The sequence below is a fragment of the Bubalus bubalis genome, chromosome 3, assembly GCF_019923935.1.
Source record: "Bubalus bubalis isolate 160015118507 breed Murrah chromosome 3, NDDB_SH_1, whole genome shotgun sequence".
In the NCBI taxonomy this organism is placed as follows: Eukaryota; Metazoa; Chordata; class Mammalia; order Artiodactyla; family Bovidae; genus Bubalus; species Bubalus bubalis.
The window spans coordinates 87929864-87941934 of record NC_059159.1 but is presented as its reverse complement, the minus strand read 5'-3'; the positions used below and the strand labels follow the sequence as shown (position 1 = coordinate 87941934).

The following is a 12071-nucleotide window of genomic DNA, read 5'->3' as shown; positions in this document are numbered from 1 at the left end:
ACATTTTGATACATTACCTTCCAGTGTGTTCCACCTGCATTTTTAACACAGCAAAGAGATTTTCACCTTACAAAATGTGTTTCCCCTGCAGAGCATCATCTAAGAGCTGAGAAATAAACTGATTCACGGACTTGGGAAATTCACATCTGACCAGCACCCAGTCCAGCACCTGACAGCAGAGCAGGGGTCAAGTGCTAAACCAAGTTCAAAGTCTCTCCTAAGAACCTCTGCAAACAGATATGACGACATCGACAGACAACTGGTTTAACAGAAATGCTTCTCCCCCATGCTTCTAGGTTATTTCTTTGTGGCTGTAATAATTAAACAGCTTGCTAATGGAAGGAAGGGAGAAAGAGCGGACAAGACCGGCCCCCCTCACTCTCATTCTCAGTTGTAAGATACCCCGTGGTGTTCTTGTAACGAAACTTGCACATCTGTCTACAAACATCGTGGGAGGTGAGCAAGGCTGGTCCTCACCAGTTTCCAAAAGAGTCTGGAAATTGAGGCAAATGGAGGGCAAGTGGCTCACCAGAGGTCATACAGGTGGTTAAGGGCAAAGCCTGAACAGAACTCAGGCAATGTGCCCCCTCCACCCTTTCCAGAGGGGCCCCTGGGCAGATCCTCTGGAGCAGGGAGCAGAGGGAAGCTCCTCATGCAGCCAGGAGCCCTCCCCGAGCCAGGGTGTTACTAGTCACTGCAGTCAGCTCACTACTCCAGTGTGCAGAACCCAGCCACTCTCCCTTTCTTCACCACGACGGACTTCTCAAATGTACTGCAAGAGCAGATACTCACAATCAGGAGTAATAATCTGTGAGCTCCTGACAGGTATCACATTTCCTCTCACAAGAACCCACAAGGAGCCTGAGCCCTATTTTATAAGTATTAAAAACCCAACACGAGGGCAACTTATCCAAAGTCCTGGAGTAAGTTCCAGAAACAGGATTCTCAGTGCAGCTCTGCACAGCTCTGCATTTTGCCACACTCTGGAAATTTTGAGGCATTCGGCTCCCAGAGGCTGGGTGAGCTGGACCAGGTCACCAGGGGAAGAGGAAAACCCCATCCCAACAGGGGTTCCCTGGTCCACAGGCCCCCCAGATCTCAATGGGGCCAGCACCGGGACAGCCCCCTCTCAGGCATCACCCCATGTCCCCACTGTGGCCAGACAGGGCTTCCTTCTGAGGACTGAAGACCCTCATTCCCAAGGGAGGCCTGCCAGATGGAGACACAGAGCCCTTGCCACCTCGCTCAGCCAAAACTGGCCACAGGCCATAATACTAAGATGCCCAAGCAGTGAAGATACAGCTCTCCCTGAATTTGGAGAAAAGCTAAGAAGTGCAGTGGGAGATGCCAAGAAAACATTTCACTGCAAAATGCAGCTTGATGAACTGAGATGTTGAGCATCACCCCAAGTCATCAGTGGGCATCAGAAGCACCACCACTGAGGTGGGGGTCACCCTGATCGAGCCTTCCTCCAGGTGACTTTCTAAACAACACAACACAGGAGAGAAAGCAACAAGCACAGAGGTAAAAAGGCAGTTTGGCTGATTCTTCACCAAGAGATCTGAACTTTGTTACCAAAGCCATTCCACTCTTGCTGGATTTAGAGATGTTTGCCTTTGAAAAGAACACCATTGGAGACCGACCTGGGTAATCTTTCCTTCCTTCATTCACAGAGCTTCTATCTACCCAGCTTGTGACAGTTTAGGGAGATACGAATTAAAAGCTGTGGTCCTCAACCTCATGCAGCTCCAAGTCCAGTCAAGTCCAATAAGTATTTATGCTTTGAGGCAACTGCTTTGATGGCTGTATTTACATAAAGCTCAAAGGGAGACAGAATGCTGAGCACCTGAATCAGGAGAGGAAATCAGGGAGGGCTTCCAAAATGAGGTGGCATGGGGCTAAGGAGAGTCAGCCAGACCAACCGTTCACAGGGAGGACATCCAAGGAAGAAAGAGCAAAGGTATGAGGAGAGTGAGAGAGCAAGGTATATTTCCAGGGACTTCCCTGATGGTCCAGTGGTTAAGAATCCAGCTTCCAAAGCAGGAGAAGTGGGATTGATCCCTGGTCAGGGAACTAGGATCCCACTGATCCTAGTGGGCAATACTGCCTCAGAGCAACTTAGTCCACACACCACAACTAAGACCTGATGTAGCCAAAAATAAATACATACTTTTAAAAGGTATTTTCCATGGCAACCCACAGCATTCTTGCCTGGGAATCCCATGGACAGAGGAGCCTGGTGGGCTACAGTCTATGGGGTCGCAAAAGAGCTGGACACAACTTAGTGACTAAACAACATGTATACAGCACACTAATTTTACTTCTGCTGATTCTGCTTTTGTTGTTTTGTCAGTTCAGAAATAGTTGCATAAAGTATCATTTATCCATAAGACAGATAATAATGCAACCATTAAAATGTTTACAATAGCAAATGCTTATTATAAACAAAAACAAAATATAAAAATATTTATATATAATCCAATTACACATGTAAGAAAGTGGAGAATAATAAAAGCCCAAGAAGAAAGCCACCAAATATTAAAGTAATTTTTTTTTTTTGGCATTGAAAAGGCAAAAAAGGTCTTTCCAAAATTAAAATCAGTCCTATATTCCTAGAGCAAAAGATGACAGGTGAGAAAGGTTGGGAGATCAGGCTGGACAAGGCAGCGGAGGCCACACCTTGAAGGGCCTTCAACAACAGGCAAAGGAGTTTGCATTATATGCTGGAGGTGGGAGATTGGGAGAACATATTTGCAAATGGGGTGACCGATTAGCGATTAGTCTCCAAACTTTACAAACAGCTCATGATGCTTAACATCATCAAAACAAAGAACCCACTCAAAAAAAAGGGCAGAAGGCCTAGACATTTCTCCAAAGAAGACACACAGATGGCACATGAAAAGATGTTCAACATCAGTAATTATTAGAGAAATACAAATCAAAACTATAACGAGATTATCACCTCCCACCAGTCAGAATGGCTGCCATCAAAAATCCACAAACAGTAAATGCTGGAGAAGGAGTGTAGAGAAGGGAACCGTCCTACGCTGTTGGTGGGAATGTAAATTGGTACAGCCGCTATGGAGAACAGTATAGAAGTTCCTTAAAAAACTAAAAATAGAGCTACCATATGACCCTGCATTCCCACTCTGAGGCATAAATCCAGAGAAAAACATGATCCAAAGGGACACATGCACCCCAATGTTCACAGCAGCACTGATTACAATAGCCAAGACATGGATGCAACCTAAACGTCCATCAACAGAGGAATGGATAAAGAAGATGTGCTACATATATACAATGGACTATTACTCAGCCATTAAAATGAATGAAATAATGCCATTTGCAAAAACATGGATGCACCTAGAGAGTGTCATACAGAGTGAAGTAAGTCAGACAGAGAAGGATAAATATCATATGACATCCCTTATGTGTGCAGGCTCAGTCACTTCAGTCATGTCTGATTCTTTGCAACCCCATGGACTGTAGCCTGCCAGGCTCCTCTGTCCATGGGATTCTCCAGAAAAGAATTATGGAGTGGGTAGTCATTCCCTTTTCCAGGGGATCTTCCCAACCCACATGATCTTCCTGAACCATGTCTCCCGCATTGCAGGCAGATTCTTTACCACTGAGCCACTGGGGGGAAGCCCATGACATCCCTTGTTTGTGGAATCTAAAAATAAATGATACAAAGGAACTTACAAAACAGAAACAGACTCACAGACTTAGAAAAAGTGAAAGTCGCTCAGTCATGTCCAACTCTGTGTGACCGCAAGGACTGGAACCCACCAGGCTCCTCTGTCCATGGAATTCTCCAGGCAAGAATACTGGAGTGGGCTGCCATTCCCTTCTCCAGGGGATCTTCCTGACCCAGGAGTTAAACCTGGGTCTCCTAAATAGCAGGCAGATTCTTTGCCATCTCAGCTACCGAAGAACCCCACAGACTTAGAGAATGAGTTAATGGTGGACAAAGGGAAGCATGAGGGGAAGGGATTGTTAGGGAGTTTGGGATGGACATGTACCCAGTGTTATATTTAAAATGGATAACCAACAAGGACCTACTGTACAGCACATGGAACTCTGCTCAATGTTATGTGGCAGCCTAGATGGGAGGGGAGTTTGGGGAAGAATGGATACTTGTCTGTATATGGCTGAGTCCCTTCATTGTTCACTTGAAACTATTGTTAATCAGCTCTACCCCCAATATAAAGTTAAAAGTTAAAAAAAATAAAATATGCTCAAAAAAAAAAAAAGGTATATTTCCAAAATCATCATCAGTCCTACATTCCTGGAGCATAAAATGACAGGTGAGAAAGGTTGGGAGATCAAGCTGGACAAGGAGACAGAGGCCACGCCTCAAAGGGCCTTCAACAACATGGAGAGGAGTTATCATTATATGCTGGAGGTGACGGAGACCCCAAATGAGCCCTGAGCAGGGAAGAGAAGCTCACAGGTCTTTAAAAGATCCCTCCAGTTAGGGCACACTGGAAGCCCAGGGAGGCCTACCCAGAAGGTCCTGCACAGCTTTCAAGCAGGATTCATGGGATGCTGAGGCAGGCAGGGGTCTCGCCAGCACAGAACAGAAACGTTAGCAAGTAAAATTGCCAGGACTTGGAATGTGGGGACACTCTTCAGTGCTCCGGCTGTTAATGAACCCAGGCGGGCCTCGGCCTAGCGAGTATTTCCAGTAGAAACCCCAATGCTGGGTGTTTAATTACACACAGTGTGACGACAGTAGCTGGACTGCAGGGAGGCGAGATTCATTTTGTTATTTGATTTGTCAGCAACACAGAGCAGAGCTCCCTGACCACACCTTCTGGCACAGCTGCCCAGGGAGCCGGGCTCCTGCAGCTCAGAATGGAGTCTTGAGGTCTCCTGCCAGGAGCGCTGAGAGTATTCGTGGCCACCGCTCCATCTCTGCCTCCCCTGCCCCTTCTGTTCCGGCAGCTGCCTTCCAAAGACTAATGAGAACAAGGTGCAGCTCGGTTTAACAGCTCTGATACATTCCTTAGCAAAACCTAATTTCTTTCAAAACATATCGACTGCCTTACAGTGACTCCATCAGGCAAGACACATGTCAGGGGGAAAAGCAAGAGAAAATTTGGCAGGTACGTGTAATGTGTCAATAAATTAAACGAAGTTTATTTTCACAAAACCAAATGGTCAGACTTGCTCGTGGTTTCCTACCGAGCTCTAAAAATTACTCTCTAGAGAGAGTAATCAAAGCACAATTAGACCAGTCCTGGAATTTTTTTTAAACATACCATCCTTTCTTCACACATGGTTGCTCCTGCATTTGTAGCAAGGGTACTTAACTCAGAGAAATGGGCTTTTCTAGGTTTGGGTCCTTCTGTGATAATATGCAGTCATAAAACTAGTTTTCTGTTGTTATTTTTTACAAAAGCAATTGGTTTACAGTTAAGACTAAATGTCCTCCACAATGTATCCATTAATTTGTTCATTTAACAAATAGCAGCATTGCCTGTTGGGTTGGACTATTTCAAATCCTGGAAAACAGAAAATATATTTTCCTAATAATGGCTATAATTTTTAGCCCCTGGGTAGGAATTTTATCACTCTGAGGATATTTCATTAAAATCCTAAATTATTTGAATAAAAGAGACTATTGTACCAGAGTGACTCCGTATTTTCAAAATGCGGCAAGTGGTAAAAGAACAAAGAAACCATCCATGGAGGAAAGTAAATATAGTTTTTAAACAAATCAGACTAAAAACAGTTGATATATGTCTCAGAAAATGGCATAGAGACTTGGCCTCACGAATAGAAGTGACACTTTTAGACTCATAGACTTAGGAAACGAAATTATAGTTGCCAGGAGAGAAGGGATAGTTAGGGAGTTTGGGATGAACATGTACACACTGCTATATTTAAAATGAATAACCAACGGGGACCTCCTGTGTAGCACATGGAACTCCACTCAATGCTATGTGGCAGCCTGGATGTGGGAGGGGGCTTAAGGGAGAACGGATACATGTGTATGTATGACTGTGTCCCTTCGCTGTTCGCCTGAAACTAGCACAAATATTGCTCACTGGCTATACCCCAATACAAAATTAAAAGTTCAAAAGAAAATTTTAAAAAAGAACCTTAAGCAAAACAAAGAAGTGACAGCTTTTTTTTCCCCTGTGGCCTAACAGAACTGACATCATCATCTTCCAAAAAAGAATATCCTACCAGGTTTACAAAGATTTTAAAGCTTCTTACCTAGAAGTATCTGTGGGATTTCAATAAGAGTCATTAGTAAGAGGCAAGGGGAACAAAGACAGCTATACACAGTTACACAGTTTGTGTACTGTACAAGGGGGACATCTAAGGGCACTGTCACTTCAAAGACACTGCCGGAAGTTTTTCAGGAGATAGTAATGGAGGGTATTGCTCTGAAACCCAGCATGACAATATTCTGACAAGTGCAAGTAAAACACACTGAGGAAGCCATGCCTGTTTGTAATTTGCACAAAGGCTTCATATGGATAACCGTGGCTCTGGTGGTGAAGTTATGATTTGTAGATGACACCATTCAAGTGATTCTTTGGACTGAACTGCTGCTTTGAGTCAACTTTCCAACCTAGTGCCTTGCACACAGCACTCCATAAATGTTTACTAAATAAGCCATCAGCATGATTGTCAGGTATGCTCAGCTCGGGTGATTGACCAGGATGTTAACACAAAGACAGTGTCATGATTCAGCTGCTGTAGAAGCTGTCATTTCAGCACAGAGAATTGCTCTTCCTATGGTGAGCTTGATATTGCTCTCCACACCTCTTTTTTTTTTTTTCCCCTCCACATCTTAACCCAGGAGCAGCCACGTTTCCTCTTCCTCTTCCTCAAACCTGGAAACAAGGAACTCCAAGATGGCAGAGCTACAGCATGGCAGCAGTCCTGATCCTCTAGTCACTACACAAAAAAGAGCCTCCGACTTTGATAAACCTTTGTCATAACTGATGAGATCGCAGAGTTTGTTCCTGCAGGACTGGCTGTATTACTTGACTAATACACTAAGGCAAAGACATGGGACCCTGCTTCCCATTTCCACATGCTTCCCTCAGGCGGTCCCCCTGCCCAGCCTGCTGTGAACACCTGTGTTCAGTAATGCTATGGGAGAGGGGGAGGGAGCAAGGACAGCCAAGACTGAAGAGTCTCTTCCTCTCCGAACCCTCACAGCTGAAATCTCCTCTGAAGCCTCCATGCTTTCAGACACTAACAGTTCCCTTTGAGAGTGAACCCAAATTTAAACATTGCTCTGGGATCCCTGAAATAATCTTGATACCATCTGCTTATCCCAAGGAAAAGTGTCAGGGCCTTGTGATGTATTTGAAAGAGCACAGAAGGAGGAATTCGGAAGAACGGATTTTAGTGTGGGTTTTACAATTTCCTAGCAACACTGACTCTGAAAGTACCACTGATCCCTGATCATCACTTCTTCAAAATGGAGCTAATGGAATCCTCTCTTAAAAGGTGAAAATGAGGACACCAAACACATGTAAAAAGAACACTTGAAACAAGCATACAAGCACAAGAAATAAGAGGGAAAAAGCATGCGTTCAAACTTCCCTATAACCTAGCTCACGAGTCACTTAAACCCCCAAATGTCCTTCCAAATTCTAAGGAGAACAAAAATATTCCTAACTAGACATTTAGGAATGTCTTATTGCACATGTATGATTTTAGGCTATATGCACAAGGCTAATAAAATTTCAGCTTACATCTGTATAGCACTCTATAGTTTATTAAGTTCTTTCATATACATGAAATCATGGCAGAGCTGTGCATTTTATATGCCGAATGCATGTTTTATAAAGCACTTGGGCCTTTGGATAATCAGTGTATATACTATACGCATGCCTGTTGTATGTAACTAGGAGTATAATATTATTTAAACTATTACACAATGTATATTGTTGTATCTTAACTTTTACAACATATTAGTGGTAATATGTATGATTTATACCATGCTGAGCACTTTGTGAGGAATAAAACCCCTAATTAAAACTAGACTCCTGTGGGAAAACATGAATTGCTTTATGATGATTCATTTTACATTGATTTCCAGATCATATAACTACTCAAACCAAGGTCCTACCTGAACATAGTTTGTGAAAATAATTAGCAAAAGAGGGTATTAAAACCTCTGGAAATTTCCTCTGTGTTTTGTATTTTCCCCTGTGGAATTTGTTAGTATTTTTATTTTTTAAAAGGAGGTAAGATCATTTGATTTCAGATGTACAAAAAGTAGTTACAGCATGAAGTTATATTGATTACAGTAGAATATAAATAATCTCTCTCCCATCATCTATCATTACTTTGCTGGAAAATGGCAAAGAACCCACATCTTTATAATGAAATCATCTGCGAATGGCCTTGAGACTAGAAAATTAATAAAACAAATAAAGCGATTCCAAAACCTAACCTCTATGCCTCTCTCTTTCCCTACCCCATTGCTTTTTAAGTGAAACTAGAGAGTAGACTCTTCATCTGATACCAGAGGACTAATTCAATTAAGCTTAAACTGAAGTTCTGTTTTATATGGATATTAATACAGTCTGCATTGATGTTTATAAAAAGCTTTTTAGGTTATTGATGTTATCTGAACCCTAAGTGCTCAAATAGCCATAGTTAATAATGCAGATTTATCTTAGAGGACTTCAAAAATAAACATTTAATTTCTAGAGACAACCAATTCATAATTAAAGAATATTGGCTATAGGAAAATGTACTTTTTTAGCCATCACGCACACACACACACCCCTGTCTCATGCCACCTCATTCCTCAAATGTTTAGTACTTTCTGACTTTTTTAAAATATAAGCAACTCAAAAGTTATGTCACCAAAAGAACCATAAGAATATCAAATTCACTTTGTACCATGCTGAAATAAAGTTTTATATCTGAAATATGTCACTCCAAGTTTCTCAGCATGGAGGTGGTGGGTAGCTTTCTGCAGAATATAACTGAAGAAACACAGTGAGTTCTATCCCAAAGCAACCTCCACATCATGCCTGGAGCCACTGACAGGCGAGCCATTGACAGCTGAGGAATGCTTAGGCAAAGAAAGGAACTTTGGGAGTAGTATGTACCACATAGAAGAGGCGTTTCTTTACCTACATTATCTTCCTTGAACCTTAAAACAGCCACCTGGCAGGTAGCATCAGCGGATGCCCAGAAAGATTAACTGGCCCAAGGCCACACACAGGTACAAGCATCAGACTGAAGCCCACATCTGATTTCAGATGCCAGCCAACCACACACTGAGAAGGATTTTAATTCACAGATTTTAATGTTTTTCTTCTAAATATCACCATACAATCCAGGCCTTACTTCCTACAACCTACAATGTTGTTTTGTGGCTAAGCCGTGCCTGACTCTTTTGTGACCCCATGGACAGTAGCCCGCCAGTCTTCTCTGTCCATGGGATTCCCAGGCAAGAATACTGGAGTAGGTTACCATTTCCTTCTCCAGGGGATCTTTCTGACCCAGGGATTGAACCCACATCTCCTGCATTTTCTGTATTGGTAGGTGGATTCTCTACCTCTGTGCCACCAGGGAAGCCCTATAAAGACCAGGATTCAAAAGTAAGACAATCAATAGGTACATAAAGGTTATAGGTTCTAAAGGAAATCATTCCTGAATATTCTTTGGAAGGACTGATGCTGAAGCTCCAATACTTTGGCCACCTGATGTGAAGAACTGACTCATTGGAAAAGACCCTGATGCTGGGAAAGACTGAAAGCAGGAGGAGAAGGGGACAACAGAGGATGAGATGGTTGGATGGCATCATCGACTCAATGGACATGAGTTTGAACAAGTTCCGGGAGATGATGGACAAGGAAGCCTGGTGTGCTGCAGTCCACAGGCTCACAAAGAGTTGGACACGACTGAAGAGACTAAAAGGTTATCATATAATATAACAAAGACTCTCAGATAAAATGGTTACCGGGGAAGGGCTGCAGACTGCTAACACATACTAACCTATTAGGATGGGATAGTTTTGCAGATTATGTTTGTAGCTGAGCATATATACTGTCAGGAAATAAAACCCCTAATTAAACTAGATTCCCACAGGGAAAAAAAAATGATTTGCTTAACATTAAGGTTTCTAGATATTCTGTCCACAAAAACTAGAACCCAGCTCAACAGTTTCTGAAAAAAATGCAAATTTAAAAGTGGCCCAAGGCTGAGGAAGTCTGGGAATCGATGAAGAACAGCAAAGGGATACCATCAATAAAGATCTTTTCAGATTGCCAGGGGCTCAGGAAGATCACCTGAAGGAGGGTATGGCAGCCCATGCCAGTATTCGTGCCTGCAGAATCCCACGGACAGAGAAGACTGGTGGGCTGCAGTCCACGGGGAAGCAGAGAGACAGACACAACTGAAGCAACTTAGCTTGCAGCACACAGATGCTATTTAACCCTCAGAAGAATCCTATAAGGTAGGTGTGACTTACCACAGCATCCTGTTCTACCGATAAGGAAGTAAGGCTGAACAGTTTAGCAAACTTGACTGCTTCACATAACATATTTGTTTTCTCCACAACCAAGTACCACACACTGGGTGGCTTAAGCAACAGAAAGTGTCTCACAGTTCAGAGGTCCGACATCAAGGCGGTGGCAGGGTAGGTTCCTTCTCACGGCTGTGAAGCAGAACCTGTTTGCTGCAGGCCCCTCTCCTGGTTGCGGGCAGCCTCAAGCATTCCTTTGCTCTAGATGTTCTCTCTCTGCCGTCACACCATCTTCCCTCTGCATGTTCCTGCCTCTGTCCAAATCTCCCATTTTAATAAAGACACCAGTCGTGCTGGATTAGGGCCCACCCTAATAACTTCATGTGACCTCGATTTCCTCTGTAAAGACCCTATTTCAAATAAGGGCACATTCTGAGTACCAGGGGTTAGGACTCTGACATCTTTGGGGCGGGGGGACACAATCCCACTCATAACACACAGCTATTAGGCAGTGAGGCTGGCTCCCTTTAACCACTCATCTGTAACTCCTTCTTGAGGAGCCAAGTCCGCTCAGGTGACAGAGCAGAGCCTTCCAAGTAAGAGGGTTACAGAGAGAGATGGGTGGCAGGAAGCAGCAAGGATGAGGAAGACAGGGACCACTCTGGAACTCCCTACACATCTGCTGAAAGCTTATCCAAGATCCCACCTGCTGTGTGTGCAGTGTGCGGTAATGTCTTGTAGGAAATGCAGGGCTCGGTGAGGTCTCAGCCTCTGTCCTCAGACAGTCTCCATCCAGTGACTCAGCCGGAAGGGTGGAAGCGGGGACATACACAGACAGCTCCCCTGTAATCACCGCACTGAGACATCACGCCCAAGACCACGTGGGAGGGGTGGAAGGGACAGTGCATTATGGAAACAGAGCAGCGAGACTTCATTCCAACTGGGGATGGCTCCATGAGAGGACAGGCTTTGCTATGGGCTAGTTTCAACAAGAAGATAAGAAGACACATAGAAGGCAAACAGAGCCAACACCTGCTGAGAGTTTAGATGGAAGGCCTCTGCTGGGGGAAGCTGGCACCCTCAATCTTTACAATAGCCTAGGCAACGGGTATTCTCCCCAGTTTACAGGTGAAGAAGCGGAAGCCTGCAGATTTCAGAGAGGGGAATAAGACCAGGATCCTAACCTCCAACGTATCTGGAAACCCAAAGATCTTAGCACAGGACTCAGCTGGCTCTTAAGAGCTATAACCCTAAAGAATGAGTAAAGCGAGCCTTCCCTGGCGGCTCAGTGGTCAACCAGTAAGGAGACATGGGTTCATTCTCTGGTCCCGGAAGATCCCACATGCTTCGGAGCAACTAAGCCCACGCACCACCACTGCTGAGCCCACAGGCTACAACTGCATGCCCTGGAGCCCGTGCTCCGAGCAAAGGGCAGCCGCTGCAGTTATAAGCCCACTCACCACAGCTCGAGTATCCCCCACTTAGCCGCAGCTGGAGAAAGCCCTGGGCAGCAACCAAGACCCAGCACAGCCGAAATAAATTATTTCTTAAAATGAGTAAAGCCAATTCATCATCATCTTTCTGATACCAAAACAAAAGCAAAAGTACGGTTCAG

General features: G+C 44.0%; 1 protein-coding gene across 1 annotated transcript in view; it reads right to left on the bottom strand.

Moving 5' to 3' along the window:
* The window catches only part of SAXO1 (stabilizer of axonemal microtubules 1), a 110560-nt gene that overhangs the window by 59948 nt on the left and 38541 nt on the right, over positions 1 to 12071 (bottom strand). The gene's annotated exons all lie outside the window — the stretch shown is intronic.